Here is a 17,750-nt window from a genome sequence, read left to right as displayed (position 1 = left end):
AGTTGGTTAGTTAGTTGAAACAAATTTTGAAAAGATAGGAAGTTAGAAAAGATATTTTGAAAAGATATTTTTGAATTTAGTGAGGAGAGAGAAAAACAATAAGATAGTACAAGATTTAAAATTTTTAGATCTAATGCTCCTTGTTTTCGAAAAATTTGGAGGGAAAACACCAAGGAACACCAAACTTAAAAATTTTAAGATCAAGACACAAGGAAAACTCAAGAACACTTTGAAGACTCACAAGAACACAAGAACATGAAGGAAGAACACCAAACTTAAAATTTTTTGAAAACCAAACAAAATTTTCGAAAATCAAAGGGAAATCAACAAGAAAACACCAAACTTAAAGTTTGACACAAGATTTAATAGAAAAAAATGTTTTTGAAAAAGAATGTTTTGAAAAAGAGTATAAAAGATTCTAACCCAATCAAATTAATGTTCTAGCCAAATGAGTTATGGGACCTTATTTTAAGAAAGATTATTTTTGAAAACACCAAACTTAAAGTTTGGCACAGGATTTAATAGAAAAATTATTTTTGAAAAAGGTTTTTTTTTTTTAAAAATATGATAGCCAATTATCATGAACATAAACACCACGTTCTAAATAACTGAGCTATAAATTTAAAGTGTTTTAACAAGGGATAAATAATAAAAGACTCTAAACCAAAAAAGAGAAAATTTTTCCTAATCTAAGCAACAAAATAATCCGTCAGTTGTTCAAACACGAACAATCCCCGGCAACGGCGCCAAAAACTTGGTAGCACGAATTGCGAAGCACACTTTTCACAACGCGTACCACTAACCAGCAAGTGCACTGGGTCGTCCAAGTAATACCTTACGTGAGTAAGGGTCGAATCCCACGGAGATTGTTGGTTTGAAGCAATCTATGGTTATCTTGTAAATCTTAGTCAGGAAGTCAATTATGTTTATCAGTTGAATTGCGAATAAACAATAGAGCATGGATTAAAGGTTACTTGTTATGCAGTAATGGAGAATATGTTGGAGTTTTGGAGATGCTTTGTCCTCTGAATCTCTGCTTTCCTCTGTCTTCTGATTCACGCACGCACGTCCCCCTATGGCAAGCTGTGTGTTGGTGGATCACCGTTGTCAATGGCTACCTTCCATTCTTCCAGTGAAAACTACGCTCACGCGCTCTGTCACAGCACGGCTAATCACCGGTTGGTTCTCGATCCGGTTGGAATAGGATTTACTATCCTTTTGCGTCTGTCACTAATGCCCAGCCTTCAGGAGTTTAAAGCTCGTCGCAGTCATTCAATCCTTGAATCCTACTCGGAATACCACAGACAAGGTTTAGACTTTCCGGATTCTCATGAATGCTGCCATCAGTTCTAGCTTATACCACGGAGATTCTGATTAAGGAATCTAAGAGATACTCATTCAATCGTATATAGAACGGAGGTGGTTGTCAGGCACGCGTTCATGGGTTGAGGAAGGTGATGAATGTCACGGATCATCACCTTCATCACAGTTAAGCGCGAATGAACATCTTAGATAGGAACAAGCGTGTTTGAATGGAAAACAGAAATACTTGCATTAATTCATTGAGACACAGCAGAGCTCCTCACCCCCAACAATGGGGTTTAGAGACTCATGCCGTCAGAGAATACAAAATTTAGATCTGAAATGTCATGAGATACAAAATAAGTCTCTAAAAGTTGTTTAAATACTAAACTAGTAGCCTAGGGTTACAAAATATGAGTGGACTATGATGGATGATGCAGAGGTCCACTTCTGGGGCCCACTTGGTGTGCTGGGGCCCACTTGGTGTGTGCTGGGGCTGAGATTTCGTGCAGAGGCCATTTGTGGAGTTGAACGCCAGTTTTTGTGCCAGTTTGGGGCGTTCAACTCCAGTTTTTGATCCTTTTCTGGCGCTGGACGCCAGAATTGGGCAGAAGGCTGGCGTTGAACGCCAGTTTACGTCGTCAATTCTTGTGCAAAGTATGGACTATTATATATTGCTGGAAAGTCCTGGATGTCTACTTTCCAACGCAATTGGAAGCACGCCATTTCGAGTTCTGTAGCTCCAGAAAATCCACTTTGAGTGCAGGGAGGTCAGAATCCAACAGCATCAGCAGTCCTTTTTCAGCCTGAATCAGATTTTTGCTCAGCTCCTTCAATTTCAGCCAGAAAAATACCTGAAATTACAGAAAAACACACAACTCATAGTAAAGTCCAGAAATATGAATTTTTCCTAAAAACTACTAGAAATAGACTAAAAACTAACTAAAACACACTCTAAACTATATGAAATTATCCCCAAAAAGCGTATAAAATATCCGCTCATCATGGGGTTTTTGAAATAAGAAGCAATAAAAGTGAATTGTAAAGGAATTTAAATGATAAAACGGTCTTGGCAAGGTTTGGTGGTCAAGGATCTCTATCCTTATCACTAACCACAACATGAGAATTGGCAATGATCAATCCCATTAAATCATCCTCTAAATAGTAAAAGAAAGTTAAATGAGCTATATCAATCCAAGTCCATAAGTCCTAGCTCTCCACCAATTCAATTAGTGAGAACTAGAGTTAATGGCTACAAATCATCAATTACTTGGACATTAGTAATTCAAGAGTTCCTAAGTCACCATCCCAAGCCAAGAACATAAAATTCTACTCTAACATCCTTCCAAGCATTTTGTCAAACACTTGGTAGGCACAAAATAAAAGCATAGAAAAGTAATAGGAGAATATTAAATCTAAACAACCAATTACAAACATCAATGAAAATAAATAAAGGAAGAAGCATTAAACATAAAATACCTCAAATTGTATTAATAAGAAATTGAATCTAACATGAAGTTCATAAACTAAATTGTCAACATAAAGTAATCAACAAGGAAAGTAAATAAATTAGAATGCTAGAACAAATAAAAGTAAAAGAGAAACTAAATTAAAGGAACATTGAACCTGGATTTGAAAAGAAATAAATCTAAAACTAAGAGAAATCCTAAAACCTAGAGAGAGGACAGAGCCTCTCCCTCTAGAAACTACATCTAAAACCTAAATTGTAAATAATGAGAAGTGTGAATTGATGATGATTCCCCCACTCTGTAGCCTCTAATATGTGTTTTCTGGGCTGAAAATGGGTCAAAAGTAGCCCAGAAATTGCCCCCATCATTTTCTGGTACGTCCAGCATGTGCGCACGTCACGCGTACGCGTACGTCATGCGTACGCGTCGCTTGTTTGCCGCACTATCCACGCGTACGCGTCATGCACGCATACGCGTCGCCTAACAGGAAGGCAACTATAAAAAATTGTATATCTTTATGAAGCCCCGAATGTTATCTTTCCAATGCAACTGAAACCGCCTCATTCGAACCTCTGTAGCTCAAGTTATGTCTGATTTAGTACGAAGAGTTCAGGCTTGACAGCTTTGCGATTCCTTCAATTTCTTGTATTCCTTCCACTTTTGCATGCTTCCTTTCCTTCCTCTAAGCCATTCCTACCCTATAAACCCTGAAATCACTTAACACACATATCACGACATCGAATGGTAATAAGAGAGGATTAAAATTAGTAATTTAAGGCCAAAGAAACGTGTTTTCAATCATAGCACAAAATCAGGAAGGAAAATGTAAAATATGCAAATTATCTGAATAAGTGTGAGTTTAGTGGATAAAATTCACTCAATTAAGTACAAAATATACCATGGAATAGTGGTGCATCAAATCTCCCCACACTTTAACATTAGCATGTCCTCATGCTAAGCTCAGGAGAAGCTACAAAGCAGTGAAGAGGAACTGGTAGAAATTATGAAATGCAATCTATCTATACAAATGTAACTACATGCAAAGATGTTTCTATCTACTTGGTTAAAAGTAAACAAGTTCTTCAAGACAAACATAAAATGGATTCCACTAATTCAAATCACAAAATAACGTACAAGTAAACTTGCAGAAGAAAATAGCTCATGAAAGCAGGGAACAAAGAATCGAGCCTCAAACCCTCACCGGAAGTGTATACACTCTAATCACTCATGTGTTTAAGGTTCGATTCTCTCAATTCTCTACTAACCTTGTTTTCTAAGAGTTGCTCTTTGATAAACCATTATTTTATGGTTTATTTAGTGTTTAATCGAATGGTTTCATCAAGTCTTCACCCACTTATTCATACTAATTGCATGATTTTATAACTCCTTCCTAATATTGTTTTATGATTGAAAACTTGCTTCCTAAAGATCTTTAATTAGTATATTTTAATTCTCCTTTATACCATTCGATGCCGTGATCCGTGTGTTAAGTGTTTCAGGCTTCATAGGGCAGGAATAGCTTAGAAAATGGAGAGGATGCTTGCGAAAAAGGAAGGAACACAAGAAACTAAAGAGATGACCAGCGAACACTGACGCGTGCGCATGGCTCACGCAAACGCGCGGAATGGAGAAAATCGCATCAACGCGAGCGCGTGCCTGACGCAAACGCGTGGATTGGAATCTGCACAAATGACGTGAATGTGTGGACGACGCGTACGTGTGACAAGGAAAATCGCTGAATGATGCGAACGCATGGACGACGCGTATGCGTGACCTGCGCGATCTGCAAAATTAACAGAAAATGCTGGGAGCGATTTCGGGCCACGTTTTAACCCAGTTTTCGGCCCAGAAACACAGAATAAGGCCAGGAAACATGCAGAGACTCAAGACGCAACTTGACACACACATAGACAGAGATACATTAGGATAGTTTTTAGGTTTCTAGATTTGAATCTAGAGAGAGAATTACTCTTCCTCTAGTTTCACTTTACATTCATTGTTTTTGCTTTTGGATATTGAAGAGTCATTACCTCCGTTGAAGACATTATTTTAGTTTGTTTCTTTACTTACTCTTTTATTTATTTATAACATATTCTTAACTCTTGCTTAAAGTAGTAATTGGATTATTTTCATGAATTGTTAGTGAAGAGGATTACTTTTACCTTTAATAAATTTCGAAGTTTTATTCTATTTAATTTACTATGTCTTCTTCTTATATTTTTCTGAGTACTATATTAATGTCAATGGAGTAGATTTCCCAAACTTGACATGGGGGTTGATTAAGAGGAGACACTTGAGTTGGAAGGCTTAAGTGTTGGTTAAATTGGAAATTATTGGCTAGTTCTGTATTTACTAACGCTAGACCTTCCCAAGGGAGAGGACTAGGATTTGCGAATAAGGATTAGCTCAATCACTTGACTTTCCTTTATTTAGTAAGGGTTAACTAAGTGAAAACAACAACCTTTTTGATACTACACTTAAAGAGATCCCAACAAGGATAGAACTTCTAATTAATCATTCTCCTAGTCAAGGCCTTTTTATATTAATAATAATTCTTAGTTTTATTGCTTTCATTTATAATTATTGCTCATTATCCAAACTCAAACTCTCTCGAAAAATTCCTAATTAATAAATTAGCATCCTTTTCCTGCAACTCGTTGGCAGACGACTTGGGACTCATACTCCCAATATTTTTATTTCTAAATTTCGTAACAACTTTTCTAAATTGACAAGACAGATCTTAGCTGGTTAAGAACTATACTCTCAACGCATTCTCTATATTGATTTCTTAATTAGCCGACTTCTACCTGCACGTCAGTTTTTGGCGCCATTGTCGGGGAGTTGCAATTGTGTGCTGAATTATTAATTAGTGTACATATTTTATTTTATTTGCATATTTTATTTTTATTTTTTTACCATGAGCTATATGTTTCTTTCATTGAATGACGCGTTCACTGCCTAATTCGAGCTTAGCTGCATTTGATCCTGAAATTGAAAGAACTCTTTCACGTATTAGGCGAGGTCGACGCAGGATAGCCTCTGAGGGTGGTGAAGTGATTGTTATCGATTCATCAGTCTCATCTGAGGGCGAATCTGAACTGCCATCTGAGAACGAAACAAGCTCCTTTACTACTGATTCAGTTGATTCTCGTGCAGATAGAATGGCAGCACCTAGGAGGATTACTCTCCAAGAAGCAGAAGCCCCAGATTTTACACTGCAGCCGTATCAAGTGCATCATCCAACTCTGGCTGCAGATTTCGAACTAAAAACTGCACTAATCAACTTGATGCCCAAGTTTCATGGCTTACCTGTTCAAGAGCCTATCAAGCACCTAAGGGATTTCCAGACAGCCTGTTCTACTGTTAGGCATAATGGTGCAGATAAAACTTCTATTCTGTTAACTGCCTTTCCGTTTTCTCTTGAGGGAAAGGCGAGGGAGTGGTACTACTCCCAACATGAAGCGACTGTTACCAACTGGGATACGTTCAGGAGAGAATTTTTGGAAAAATACTTTCCAGCTGAAGTCACAGATAGACTAAGGAAAAAGATCTCCTGCATTGTTCAAGGAGAATCAGAGACTCTTTATGAGTACTGGGAGCACTTTAAGAACCTTCTAGACGCATGCCCCCATCACATGATCGACAGACTGGTGATGATCAGCTACTTCACACAAGGCATGAAGCCTCAGGATAAAACTACACTAGATGGTGCTAGTAATGGTTCTATGAAAAAGTACAAGACCGCAGATGAAGCATGGCAACTGATCAGCGACTTAGCTGAGTCCACTAGGAATCACAGGCACAGGCATGGCCACTCAAAAGCTTTTGCAGAGGTTTTCTCTAGCATTAAGACTACTACTCTTACACAGAGTATATGTTAAATGACCAACCTACTGAAGTAAATGCAGTTGAACCAACAACAACAAGCTTAGCCTCACCCACCACAACAGAGCCAACAGTTAGTCCCACAAAGAGTATGCGGAATATGTGCTGACTATAATCATTATACTGATGAATGTCCGTAGCTCCAACAAGAAGAAAACAATGTGGTAGCTACTCATAACTTCTATGACCGCCCGAATCAAGGATACAATCAACAAGGCAGCAATTACAACCAAGGTGGAAACTATAACCAAGGATGGCAGAACAACTCCAACCAGGGTTGGAGAGATAATTCCAACCATGGCTGGAGAGACAACTATAATAGAGGAGGCAGAGATAACAATGGAAACCAGAGGTGGAATAACAACAACAGACAGCAGAATCAGAACCAGCCTTATAGAGTACCTCACCTAAGACAATCTCAAGGATCCCAGCATAACCAACAACAAGTTCCTCAAATCACCTATCATAATTCCTCATCAAATGACGAGATGCTTCGTTCTCTTGCATAAGGATAACAAGATATGCAGACACAGGTGAACTCTACTTTGAATGGTCTGAATGCCACTTTACAAGCTCTCGCCTCCAGGATAGATTCATTACCTAATTCCACCAATCAACCTTTAAGATCCAGTGGAATTCCTTCTCAACCCCTACCTAATCCTAAAGGTGGCATCAATGCCATCACTTTGAGGTCCGGAACCACACTGCAAGAGAGGAACCATGAGGAGCCAAGCCCACTAGTACACGCCCCAACTGAGAATGTGGTGGAAGTAGAAGATGCTGAAGAGGAAGAGGACGTACAAGACATAGTTGAAGAAGAAGCAGTTCAACCAAGGAATGGAGAACCAAAGGAAGCTGAAGCTGTACAGGACGCCATCTCTATCCCTTTTCCACACCTTGCAAAGAAATCCAGGAAGCAGATGGAACTTGATCCCAAAATGGTAGAAATATTCAAAAAGGTTGAGGTAACTGTTCCCCATTTTTATGTCATTCAGCAGGTACCTAAATACGCAAAATTTCTAAAGGATTTATGCATTCATAAAGATAAAACTAATGAGTTAGAAACTATTCCTTTAGGTAGTTCTATATCTGCTTTAACGGGAGGTATACCTGAAAAATGTAGTGATCTAGGTCCATGCATGGTTAACTGTACCATTGGAGGTGTAATATTTTCTGATTGCATGTGTTACTTAGGAGCGTGTGTTAGTATAATGCCATTGTCTATATATGATACCTTGAGGCTCCCTCCCTTAAAAAGGTCGGTAGCTCATTTTGTGTTAGCAGATAAGAGCATTATTACAGTAGTTAGAATTGCTGAAGATGTATTGGTGAGCATTAAAGGGCTCACATTTTCTATTGACTTCTATATCCTGGAAATGCCCCCTAATGACTCAGGAAGACCATCATCAATCCTGCTTGGAAGACCATTCCTGAAGACTTCAAAGTTCAAGCTGGATGCATTCTCAGGAACTTACTCCTTTGAGATAGATGGCAGAACAGTGAGTTTCAGTTTAAATGAAGCTATGAAGCACCCCCCAGAAGATCATTCTATCTTCCAGTGCGACATCATTGATGAAACTGTAGCTGAAGTTCACCAAGAAGAAATAGAAGAGGAGCATATGGAGCAAGGTCCAAGTGTGGGGACACCCTCTGAATACAATGCGGACACTTTGCCATTATCACTAGCCCCGAATGATCCAGAGCCTAGCCATGAGCAGAAATTGGAATTAAAGTCCCTCCCTCCACACCTCAAGTATGCTTACCTTGAGGATAATAAGAAGTTTCCAGTTATCATTGCAAGGGAACTCACTTCTCAACAAGAAAAGCAACTGCTCAGTGTGCTGAGAAAATATAAAAAAGCAATTGGATGGAGCTTGGCGGATATAGTAGGCATCAGTCCTCAAGTTTGTGAGCACAGAATATTCTTAGAAGAGGGAGCAAAGCTTGTCCGTCAGCCTCAAAGAAGATTAAATCCAACCATCTTAGAAGTTGTCAAGAAAGAAGTAACCAGACTACTTGAAGCAGATATTATCTATCACATCTCAGACAATGAATGGGTCAGTCCAGTACAAGTGGTGCCCAAGAAGTCTGGAGTCACAACAGTAAAGAATGAGCATGGAGAGCTCTTGACAACTAGAGTGCAGAATTCATGGAGAGTTTGCATTGACTATAGGCGTCTCAACCAAGCCACTCGCAAGGATCACTACCCCCTGCCATTCATTGATCAAATGCTTGATTGCCTGTCAGGTAAATCCCATTATTGCTTTTTAGATGGCTATACAGGCTACTTTCAAATTCATATAGCTCCTGAGGATCAAGAGAAGACTACTTTTGCATGTCCATTTGGAACGTATGCTTATAAAAGGATGCCTTTTGGCTTATGTAATGCACCTGCTACTTTCCAAAGATGCATGATGAGCATCTTTTCAGATCTTATTGAGAACTGTAAGGAAGTTTTTATGGATGATTTTAGCGTATATGGTGATTCATTTAGCCTTTGCTTGGATAGTTTGTCTAGAGTATTAGACAGGTGTGTTAGTACAAACCTTGTATTGAATTTTGAAAAATGTCACTTTATGGTAAAACAAGGAATTGTACTAGGACATGTTGTGTCTAATACTAGTATTTCTGTAGATCCAGCAAAGGTAGATGTCATTTCTAGTTTACCTTATCCCTCCTCTGTGAGGGAAGTCCGTTCGTTCCTTAGCCACGCAGGTTTTTACAGGAGATTCATTAAGGACTTCAGTAAGGTAGCATTAACTTTATCCAGATTGCTACAGAAAGATATTGAGTTCAAATTCAGTGAAGATTGCATGCAAGCGTTTGATAAGCTGAAAATCGCCCTGACCCAAGCTCCGATTGTGAGAGGACCAGACTGGAGCCAGCAATTTGAAATTATGTGTGACGCCTCCAACCATGCAGTAGGAGTGGCGCTGGCTCAACGTGAAGGTAAAGACCCTTTTGTAATTGCTTATGCATCTAAGACTTTAGATGCTGCTCAGTCTAATTACACAACTACTGAAAAAGAGCTTCTTGCTATTATTTTTTCTCTGGATAAATTCCGAGCCTATTTACTTGGTACTAAGGTGGTAGTATATTGGTGCACGAAATTGTGATCATCAATGGCGCCAACAACTTGGTACGCACAATTATAATCTCAACTCTTTATCACAACTCCGCACAACTAACCAGCAAGTGCACTGGGTAGTCCAAGTAATAAACCTTACGCGAGTAAGGGTCGATCCCACAGAGATTGTCGGCTTGAAGCAAGCTATGGTCTTCTTGTAAATCTCAGTCAGGCGGATTCAAATGGTTATGGAGGATTGGTAATTAAAAGATGAATAAAACATAAAATAAAGATAGAGATAGAGATACTTATGTAATTCATTGGTAGGAATTTCAGATAAGCGTATGAAGATGCTTTGTTCCTCCTGAACCTCTGCTTTCCTATTGCCTTTTTCCAATCATTCATACTCCTTTCCATGGCAAGCTTTATGTTGGGCATCACCGTTGTCAATGGCTACTTCCCGTCCTCTCAGTGAAAATGTTCTACGCACGCTGTCACCGCACAGCTAATCATCTGTCGGCTCTCGATCATGTTGGAATAGGATCCAATGATCCTTTTGCGTCTGTCACACGCCCAACACTCGCGAGTTTGAAGCTCGTCACAGTCATCCCTTCCCAGATCCTACTCAGAATACCACAGACAAGGTTTAGACGTTTCGGATCTCAGGAATGGCCGCCAATAATTCTAGCCTATACCACGAAGATTCTAATCTTAGATTAGAAACCCAAGAGATACACATTCAAGCTTGTTTGCATGTAGAACGGAAGTGGTTGTCAGGCACGCGTTCATAGGTGAGAATGGTGATGAGTGTCACATAATTATCACATTCATCATGTTCTTGGGTGCGAATGAATATCTTGGAGAAGAAATAGACTTGAGTTGAATAGAAAAACAATAGTACTTTGCATTAATTCATGAAGAATAGCAGAGCTCCACACCTTAATCTATGGTGTGTAGAAACTCCACCGTTGAAAATACATAAGAACAAGGTCTAGGCATGGCCATGAGGCCAGCCTCCAAAAGCGTCTAAGATAACATAAGACTTCTCAAAGATTAAAATACAATAGTAAAAGGTCCTATTTATAGAGAACTAGTAGCCTAGGGTTTACCGAAATAAGTAATTAATGCAGAAATCTTCTTCTGGGCCCACTTGGTGTGTGCTTGGGCTGAGCATTGAAGCTTCCATGTGTAGATACTTTTCTTGGAGTTAAACACCAGCTTTTGTGCCAGTTTGGGCGTTTAACTCCAGCTTTTGTGCCAGTTCTGGCGTTTTGACGCCAGAATTTTTAAGCTGACTTGGAACGTCGATTTGGGCCATCAAATCTTGGGCAAAGTATGGACTATTATATATTGCTGAAAAGCCCAGGATGTCTACTTTCCAACGCAATTAAGAGTGCTTCAATTGAGCTTCTGTAGCTCCAGAAAATCGACTTCGAGTGCAAGGAGGTCAGAATCCAATAGCATCTACAGTCCTTTTTCAGCCTCTGAATCAGATTTTTGCTCAAGTCCCTCAATTTCAGCCAGAAAATACCTGAAATCACAGAAAAATACACAAACTCATAGTAAAGTCTAGAAATGTGATTTTTAAATAAAAACTGATAAAAACATAATAAAAACCAACTAAAACATACTAAAAACATACTAAAAATAATGCCAAAAAGCATATAAATTATCCGCTCATCACAACACAAAACTTAAATTGTTGCTTGTCCCCAAGCAACTGAAAATCATATAGGATAAAAAGAATAGAATGTACAATAAATTCCAAAAACATCTATGAAGATCAGTATTAATTAGATGAGCGGGGCTTTTAGCTTTTTACTTCTGAACAGTTTTGGCATCTCACTTTATCCCTTGAAGTACAGAATGATTGGCATCTATAGGAACTCAGAATCCAGATAATGTTATTGATTCTCCTAGTTAAGTATGTTGATTCTTGAACACAACTACTTTATGATTCTTGGCCGTGACCCTAAGCATTTTGTTTTCCAGTATTACCACCGGATACATAAATGCCACAGTCACATGACTGGGTGAACCTTTTCAGATTGTGACTCAGCTTTGCTAAAGTCCCCAGTGAGAGGTGTCCAGGGCTCTTAAGCACACTCTTTTTGCTTTGGACCACGACTTTAACCGCTCAGTCTCAAGTTTTCACTTGACACCTTCACGCCATAAGCACATGGTTAGGGACAGCTTGGTTTAGCCGCTTAGGCCAGGATTTCATTCCTGTGGGCCCTCCTACCTACTGATGCTCAAAGCCTTGGATCCCTTTTTTATTTTACCCTTGCCTTTTGGGTTAAAGGACTATTGGCTTTTTCTGCTTGCTTTTTCTTTTTCTTTCTTTCTCTCTCTTTTTTTTTGCATATATATATATATATATATATTGCAAGCTTTTCATTGCTTTTTCTTGCTTCAAGAATCAATTTTATGATTTTTCAGATTATCAAATAACATTTCTCCTTTTCCCATCATTCTTTCAAGAGCCAATAATTTTAACATTCATGAATCAACAAATTCAAAAAAATATGCACTGTTCAAGCATTCATTTAGAAAAACAATAGTATTGCCACCACATCAAAATAACTAAACTTCTTTTAAAATTTGAAATTCATGCACTTTTTTTTCTTTTTCAATTAAAAACATTTTTCATTTAAGAAAGGTGATGGATTCATTTTCATAGCTTCAAGGCATAGACACTAAGATACTAATGATCATGTAATAAAGACACAAACATAAATAAACATAAGGCATAATTTTCGAAAAACAGAAAATAAAGAACAAGAAAATTAAAGAACGGGTCCACTTTAGTGATGGCGGCTTGTTCTTCCTCTTGAAGATCTTATGGAGTGCTTGAGCTCCTCAATGTCTCTTCCTTGCCTTTGTTGCTCCTCTCTCATAACTCTTTGGTCTTCTCTAATTTCATGGAGGAGGATAGAATGCTCTTGGTGCTCCACCCTTAGTTGTCCCATATTGGAACTCAATTCTCCTAGGGAGGTGTTGATTTGCTCCCAGTAGTTTTGTGGAGGAAAATGCATCCCTTGAGGCATCTCAGGGATTTCATGATGAGGAATTTCCTCATGCTCTTGTCCATGAGTGGGATCTCTTGTTTGCTCCATCCTTTTCTTAGTGATGGGCTTGTCCTCTTCAATGAGGAGTCTTGGCCACAACTTCATAGAAGTGGTCTTGATGGACCTTTGAGATGAATCTCTCCATCTCCCATGACTCGGAGGTGGAAGATTTTGCCTTCCCTTTCCTCTTTCTAGAGGTTTCTCCGGCCTTTGGTGCCATAAATGGTTATGGAAAAACAAAAAGCAACGCTTTTACCACACCAAACTTAGAAGGTTTGCTCATCCTCGAGCAAAAGAAGAAAGAAGAGAGTAGAAGAAGAAGAAATAGAGGAGATAGAGGGGGCTTTGTGTTTCGGCCAAGGGGGATATGTAGTGTTTAGGTTGTGTGAAAATGAAGGAGTGAAGATGAGTTTATATAGGAGTGGAGAGGGGGGTATGGTTCGGCCATTATGGGTGGGTTTGGGTGGGAAAGTGGTTTGAATTTGAATAGTGAGGTAGGTGGGGTTTGATAGGTGAGGGGGTTTTGGGTGAAGAAGAGAGAGAGAGAGAGAGAGAGAGAGAGAGGTGGGGTAGGTGGGGATCCTATGGGATCCACAGATCCTGAGGTGTCAAGGATATCTCACCCCTGCACTAAGTGGCGTGCAAAAATGCCCCTTTCTGCCAATCCTGGAGTTAAACGCCAGGCTGCTACCCATTCTGGCGTTTAACGCCAGCTTCTTGCCCATTCCTGGTGTTAAACGCCAGTCTGGTGCCCATTTCTGGCGTTAAACGCCCAGAATGGTGCCAGACTGGGCGTTTAACGCCCATTCTGCTACCCTTACTGGCGTTTAAACGCCAATAAGTTTCTCCTCCAGGGTGTTCTGTTTTTAATACTATTTTCCTTCTGTTTTTTCTTTTTCAATTGTTTTTGTGACTTCACATGATCATCAGCCTACAGAAAACATAAAATACCAAATAGAAAATAGAAATTTAACATAGATAATTAAAGATTGGGTTGCCTCCCAACAAGCGCTTCTTTAATGTCAATAGCTTGACAGTGGCTCTCATGGAGCCTCACAGATGTTCAGAGCAATGTTGAAACCTCCCAACACCAAACTTAGAGTTTGAATGTGGGGGTTCAACACCAAACTTAAAGTTTGGTTGTGGCCTCCCAACACCAAACTTAGAGTTTGACTGTGGGGGCTTTGTTTGACTCTGTATTGAGAGAATCTCTTCATGCTTCCTCTCCATGGTTACAGAGGGATATCCTTGAGCTTTAAACACAAGGGAGTCTTCATTCACTTGAATGATCAATTCTCCTCTGTTAACATCAATCACAGCTTTTGCTGTGGCTAGGAAGGGTCTGCCAAGGATGATGGATTCATCCATAAAGTTCCCAGTCTCTAGAATTATGAAGTCAGCAGGGATGTAGTGGCCTTCAACCTTTACCAAGACATCCTCTACAAGTCTATAAGCCTGTTTCTTTGAATTGTCTGCCATCTCTAGTGAGATTCTAGCAGCTTGTACCTCAATGATCCCTAGCTTCTCCATTACAGAGAGAGGCATAAGGTTTATACTTGACCCCAGGTCACACAGAGCCTTCTCAAAGGTCATGGTGCCTATGGTACAAGGGATTGAGAATTTTCCAGGGTCTTGTCTCTTCAGAGGTAATTTCTGCCTAGTCAAGTCATCCAGTTCCTTAGTGAGCAAGGGAGGTTCATCCTCCCAGGTCTCATTACCAAACAACTTGGAATTTAGCTTCATGATTGCTCCAAGGTACGTAGCAACTTGCTCTTCAGTAACATCTTCATCCTTTTCAGAGGAAGAATACTCATCAGAGCTCATGAATGGCAGAAGTAAATTTAATGGAATCTCTATGGCCTCATTGTGAGCCTCAGATTCCCATGGTTCCTCAATAGGGAATTCCATGGAGGCCAGTGGACGTCCATTGAGGTCTTCCTCAGTGGAGATCACTGCCTCTTCCTCCTCTCCAGGTTCGGCCATGTGAGACGTGTTTATGGCCTTGCACTCTCTCTTTGGATTCTCTTCTGTATTGCTTAGGAGAGTACTAAGAGGGAGTTCAGTATTTTTCTTACTCAGCTGACCCACTTGTGCCTCCAAATTTCTAATGGAGGATCTTGTTTCAGTCATGAAACTTTGAGTGGTTTTGATTAGATCAGAGACAATGGTTGCTAAGTCATAGTGGCTTTGCTTAGAATTCTCTGTCTGGTGCTGAGAAGATGATGGAAAAGGCTTGCTATTGCTAAACCTGTTTCTTTCACCATTATTGTTATGGAAACCTTGTTGAGGTCTCTGTTGATCCTTCCATGAGAGATTTGGATGATTTCTCCATGAAGGACTATAGGTGTTTCTATAGGGTTCTCCCATGTAATTCACCTCTTCCATTGTTGAGTTCTCAGGATCATAAGCTTCTTCTTCAGAGGAAGCTTCCTTAGTACTGCCTGTTGCTGCTTACATTCCAGACAGACTCTGAGAAATCATATTGACTTGTTGAGTCAATATTTTGTTCTGAGCCAGTATGGCATTCAGAGTATCAATCTCAAGAACTCCTTTCTTCTGATTTGTCCCATTATTCACAGGGTTCCTTTCAAAAGTGTACATGAATTGCTTATTTATAACCATCTCAATGAGTTCCTAAGCTTCTGCAGGCGTCTTCTTCAGATGAAGATATCCTCCAGCAGAGCTGTCCAATGACATCTTGGACAGTTCAGACAGACCATCATAGAAGATACCTATGATGCTCCATTCAGAAAGCATGTCAGAAGGACACCTTCTGATCAATTGCTTGTATCTTTCCCAAGCTTCATAGAGGGATTCTCCTTCCTTCTGTCTGAAGGTTTGGACTTCCACTCTAAGCTTGCTCAATTTTTGAGGTGGAAAGAACTTTGCCAAGAAGGCATTGACTAGCTTTTCCCAAGAGTTCAGGCTTTCTTTGGGTTGTGAATCCAACCATATCCTAGCTCTGTCTCTTACAGCAAAAGGAAAGAGCATAAGTCTGTAGACTTCAGGGTCAACCCCATTGGTCTTGACAGTGTCACAGATTTGCAAGAATTTAGCTAAGAACTGATGAGGATCTTCCAATGGAAGTCCATGAAACTTGCAATTCTGTTGCATTAGAGAAACTAATTGAGGCTTAAGCTCAAAGTTGTTTGCTCCAATGGCAGAGATTGAGATGCTTCTCCCATAGAAGTCAGGAGTAGGTGCAGTAAAGTCACCAAGCACCTTCCTTGCATTGTTGACATTGTTGTTTTCGGCTGCCATGGCTTCTTCCTCCTTGAAGAGCTCTGTTAGGCCCTCTAGAGAGAGTTGTGCTTTAGTTTCTCTTAGCTTTCTCTTCAAGGTCCTTTCAGGTTCAGGATCAGCTTTAACAAGGATGCCTTTGTCTTTGCTCTTACTCATATGAAAGAGAAGAGAACAAGAAAGTATGGAATCCTCTATGTTACAGTATAGAGATTCCTTGAGGTGTCAGAGGAAAAGAAGAATAGAAGGAGAAGGTAGATAGAAGAGAATTCGAACTTATCAAGAAGGATAGAGTTCGAATTGCACCTTGAGGAGGAATGTTAGTCCCTTAAATAGAAGGATGTGAGAAGAGAGGAAGAATTTTCGAAAATAAATTAAAAAGATTTTGAAATAATAAAAACAAAATTTGAAAATTTGATTGAAATTTTTGAAAATTAAGATTAGGAAAGAAATTAAGTGATTTTTTAAAAAAATTTTGAAATTAGAAATCAAAAAGATATGATTGAGAGTTAATTTTGAAAAAGATATGATTGAAAAGATATGATTGAGAAGATATGATTAAAAATCAATTTTAAAAAAGAAAGTTTAAAAATTAAAGTTGATTACTTGACTAACAAGAAATTAAAAGATATGATTCTTAAAATTTAAAATTTGATCCTTTCTTAATAGGCAAGTAACAACTTGAAAATTTTGAAGGAAATCATTAATTATAGCAAGGATTTTCGAAAATTATAATAATAAAAAAAATGGAAAGAAATTGATTTTGAAAGGATATGATTGAAAAGATATGATTTTGAAAAATTATGAAAATTTGAAAAAGATTTGAATTAAAAACAAAATCTTCCCTCTAGTGTCATCCTGGCGTTAAATGCCCAAAATGGTATCCATTCTGGCGTTTAACGCCCAAAATGCTACCTTTTTAGGCGTTAACCACCCAGCCAAGTACCCTGGCTGGCGTTTAAACGCCAGTTTTCCTTCTTCATTGGGCGTTTTGAACGCCCAGCTTTTTCTGTTTAATTCCTCTGCTGAATGTTCTGAATCTTCAATTCTCTGTATTATTGACTTGAAAAGACACAATTTTGAACATATTTTTGAATTTTTAATGATGAGAAACAATAAAAAAATGCAACTAAGATCAAATAAACAATGCATGCAAGACACCAAACTTAAAAATTGACACTAAGATACATAAAATATTTTTGATTTTTATGATTTTATAAATTTTTTTGTGATTTTTCGAAAATCATATGGAAAAGAGAATAAAGAGATTCAAAACTTTTAATAAGAATTCCAGGAATCATGCAATGTTAGTCTAAAGCTTCAGCAGGACATTACATTCAGCAGCTAAATTGATGAGAATCAATCAGCTTTTGTGATGATAAGAACATCACCTTGAAACTCTAGAATTCATTCTTAAAAATTCTGAAAAAAAAAGTACCTAATCAAAGCAACAAGATGAACCGTCAGTTGTCCAAACTCGAACAATCCCCGGTAACGGCGCCAAAAACTTGGTGCACAAAATTGTGATCATCAATGGCACCAACAACTTGGTATGCACAATTGTAATCTCAACTCTTTATCACAACTCCGCACAACTAACCAGCAAGTGCACTGGGTCGTCCAAGTAATAAACCTTACGCGAGTAAGGGTCGATCCCACGGAGATTGTCGGCTTGAAGCAAGCTATGGTCATCTTGTAAATCTCAGTCGGGCGAATTCA

The 17,750-nt window shown here is 38.9% G+C and overlaps 1 non-coding gene across 1 annotated transcript; it reads left to right on the top strand.

Moving 5' to 3' along the window:
- The first annotated feature begins 15,542 nt into the window (after positions 1–15,542).
- LOC112746335 (small nucleolar RNA R71) lies at positions 15,543–15,650 on the top strand. Its single transcript, XR_003174225.1, has one exon. It is a non-coding gene; the product is annotated as a small nucleolar RNA R71 (small nucleolar RNA).
- Positions 15,651–17,750: the final 2,100 nt, after the last annotated feature.

This window comes from Arachis hypogaea, chromosome 14 (assembly GCF_003086295.3).
Source record: "Arachis hypogaea cultivar Tifrunner chromosome 14, arahy.Tifrunner.gnm2.J5K5, whole genome shotgun sequence".
Classification (NCBI taxonomy): Eukaryota; Viridiplantae; Streptophyta; class Magnoliopsida; order Fabales; family Fabaceae; genus Arachis; species Arachis hypogaea.
Note: the sequence above shows the minus strand (reverse complement) of the source record. Positions and strands in the feature narration are given on the sequence as shown.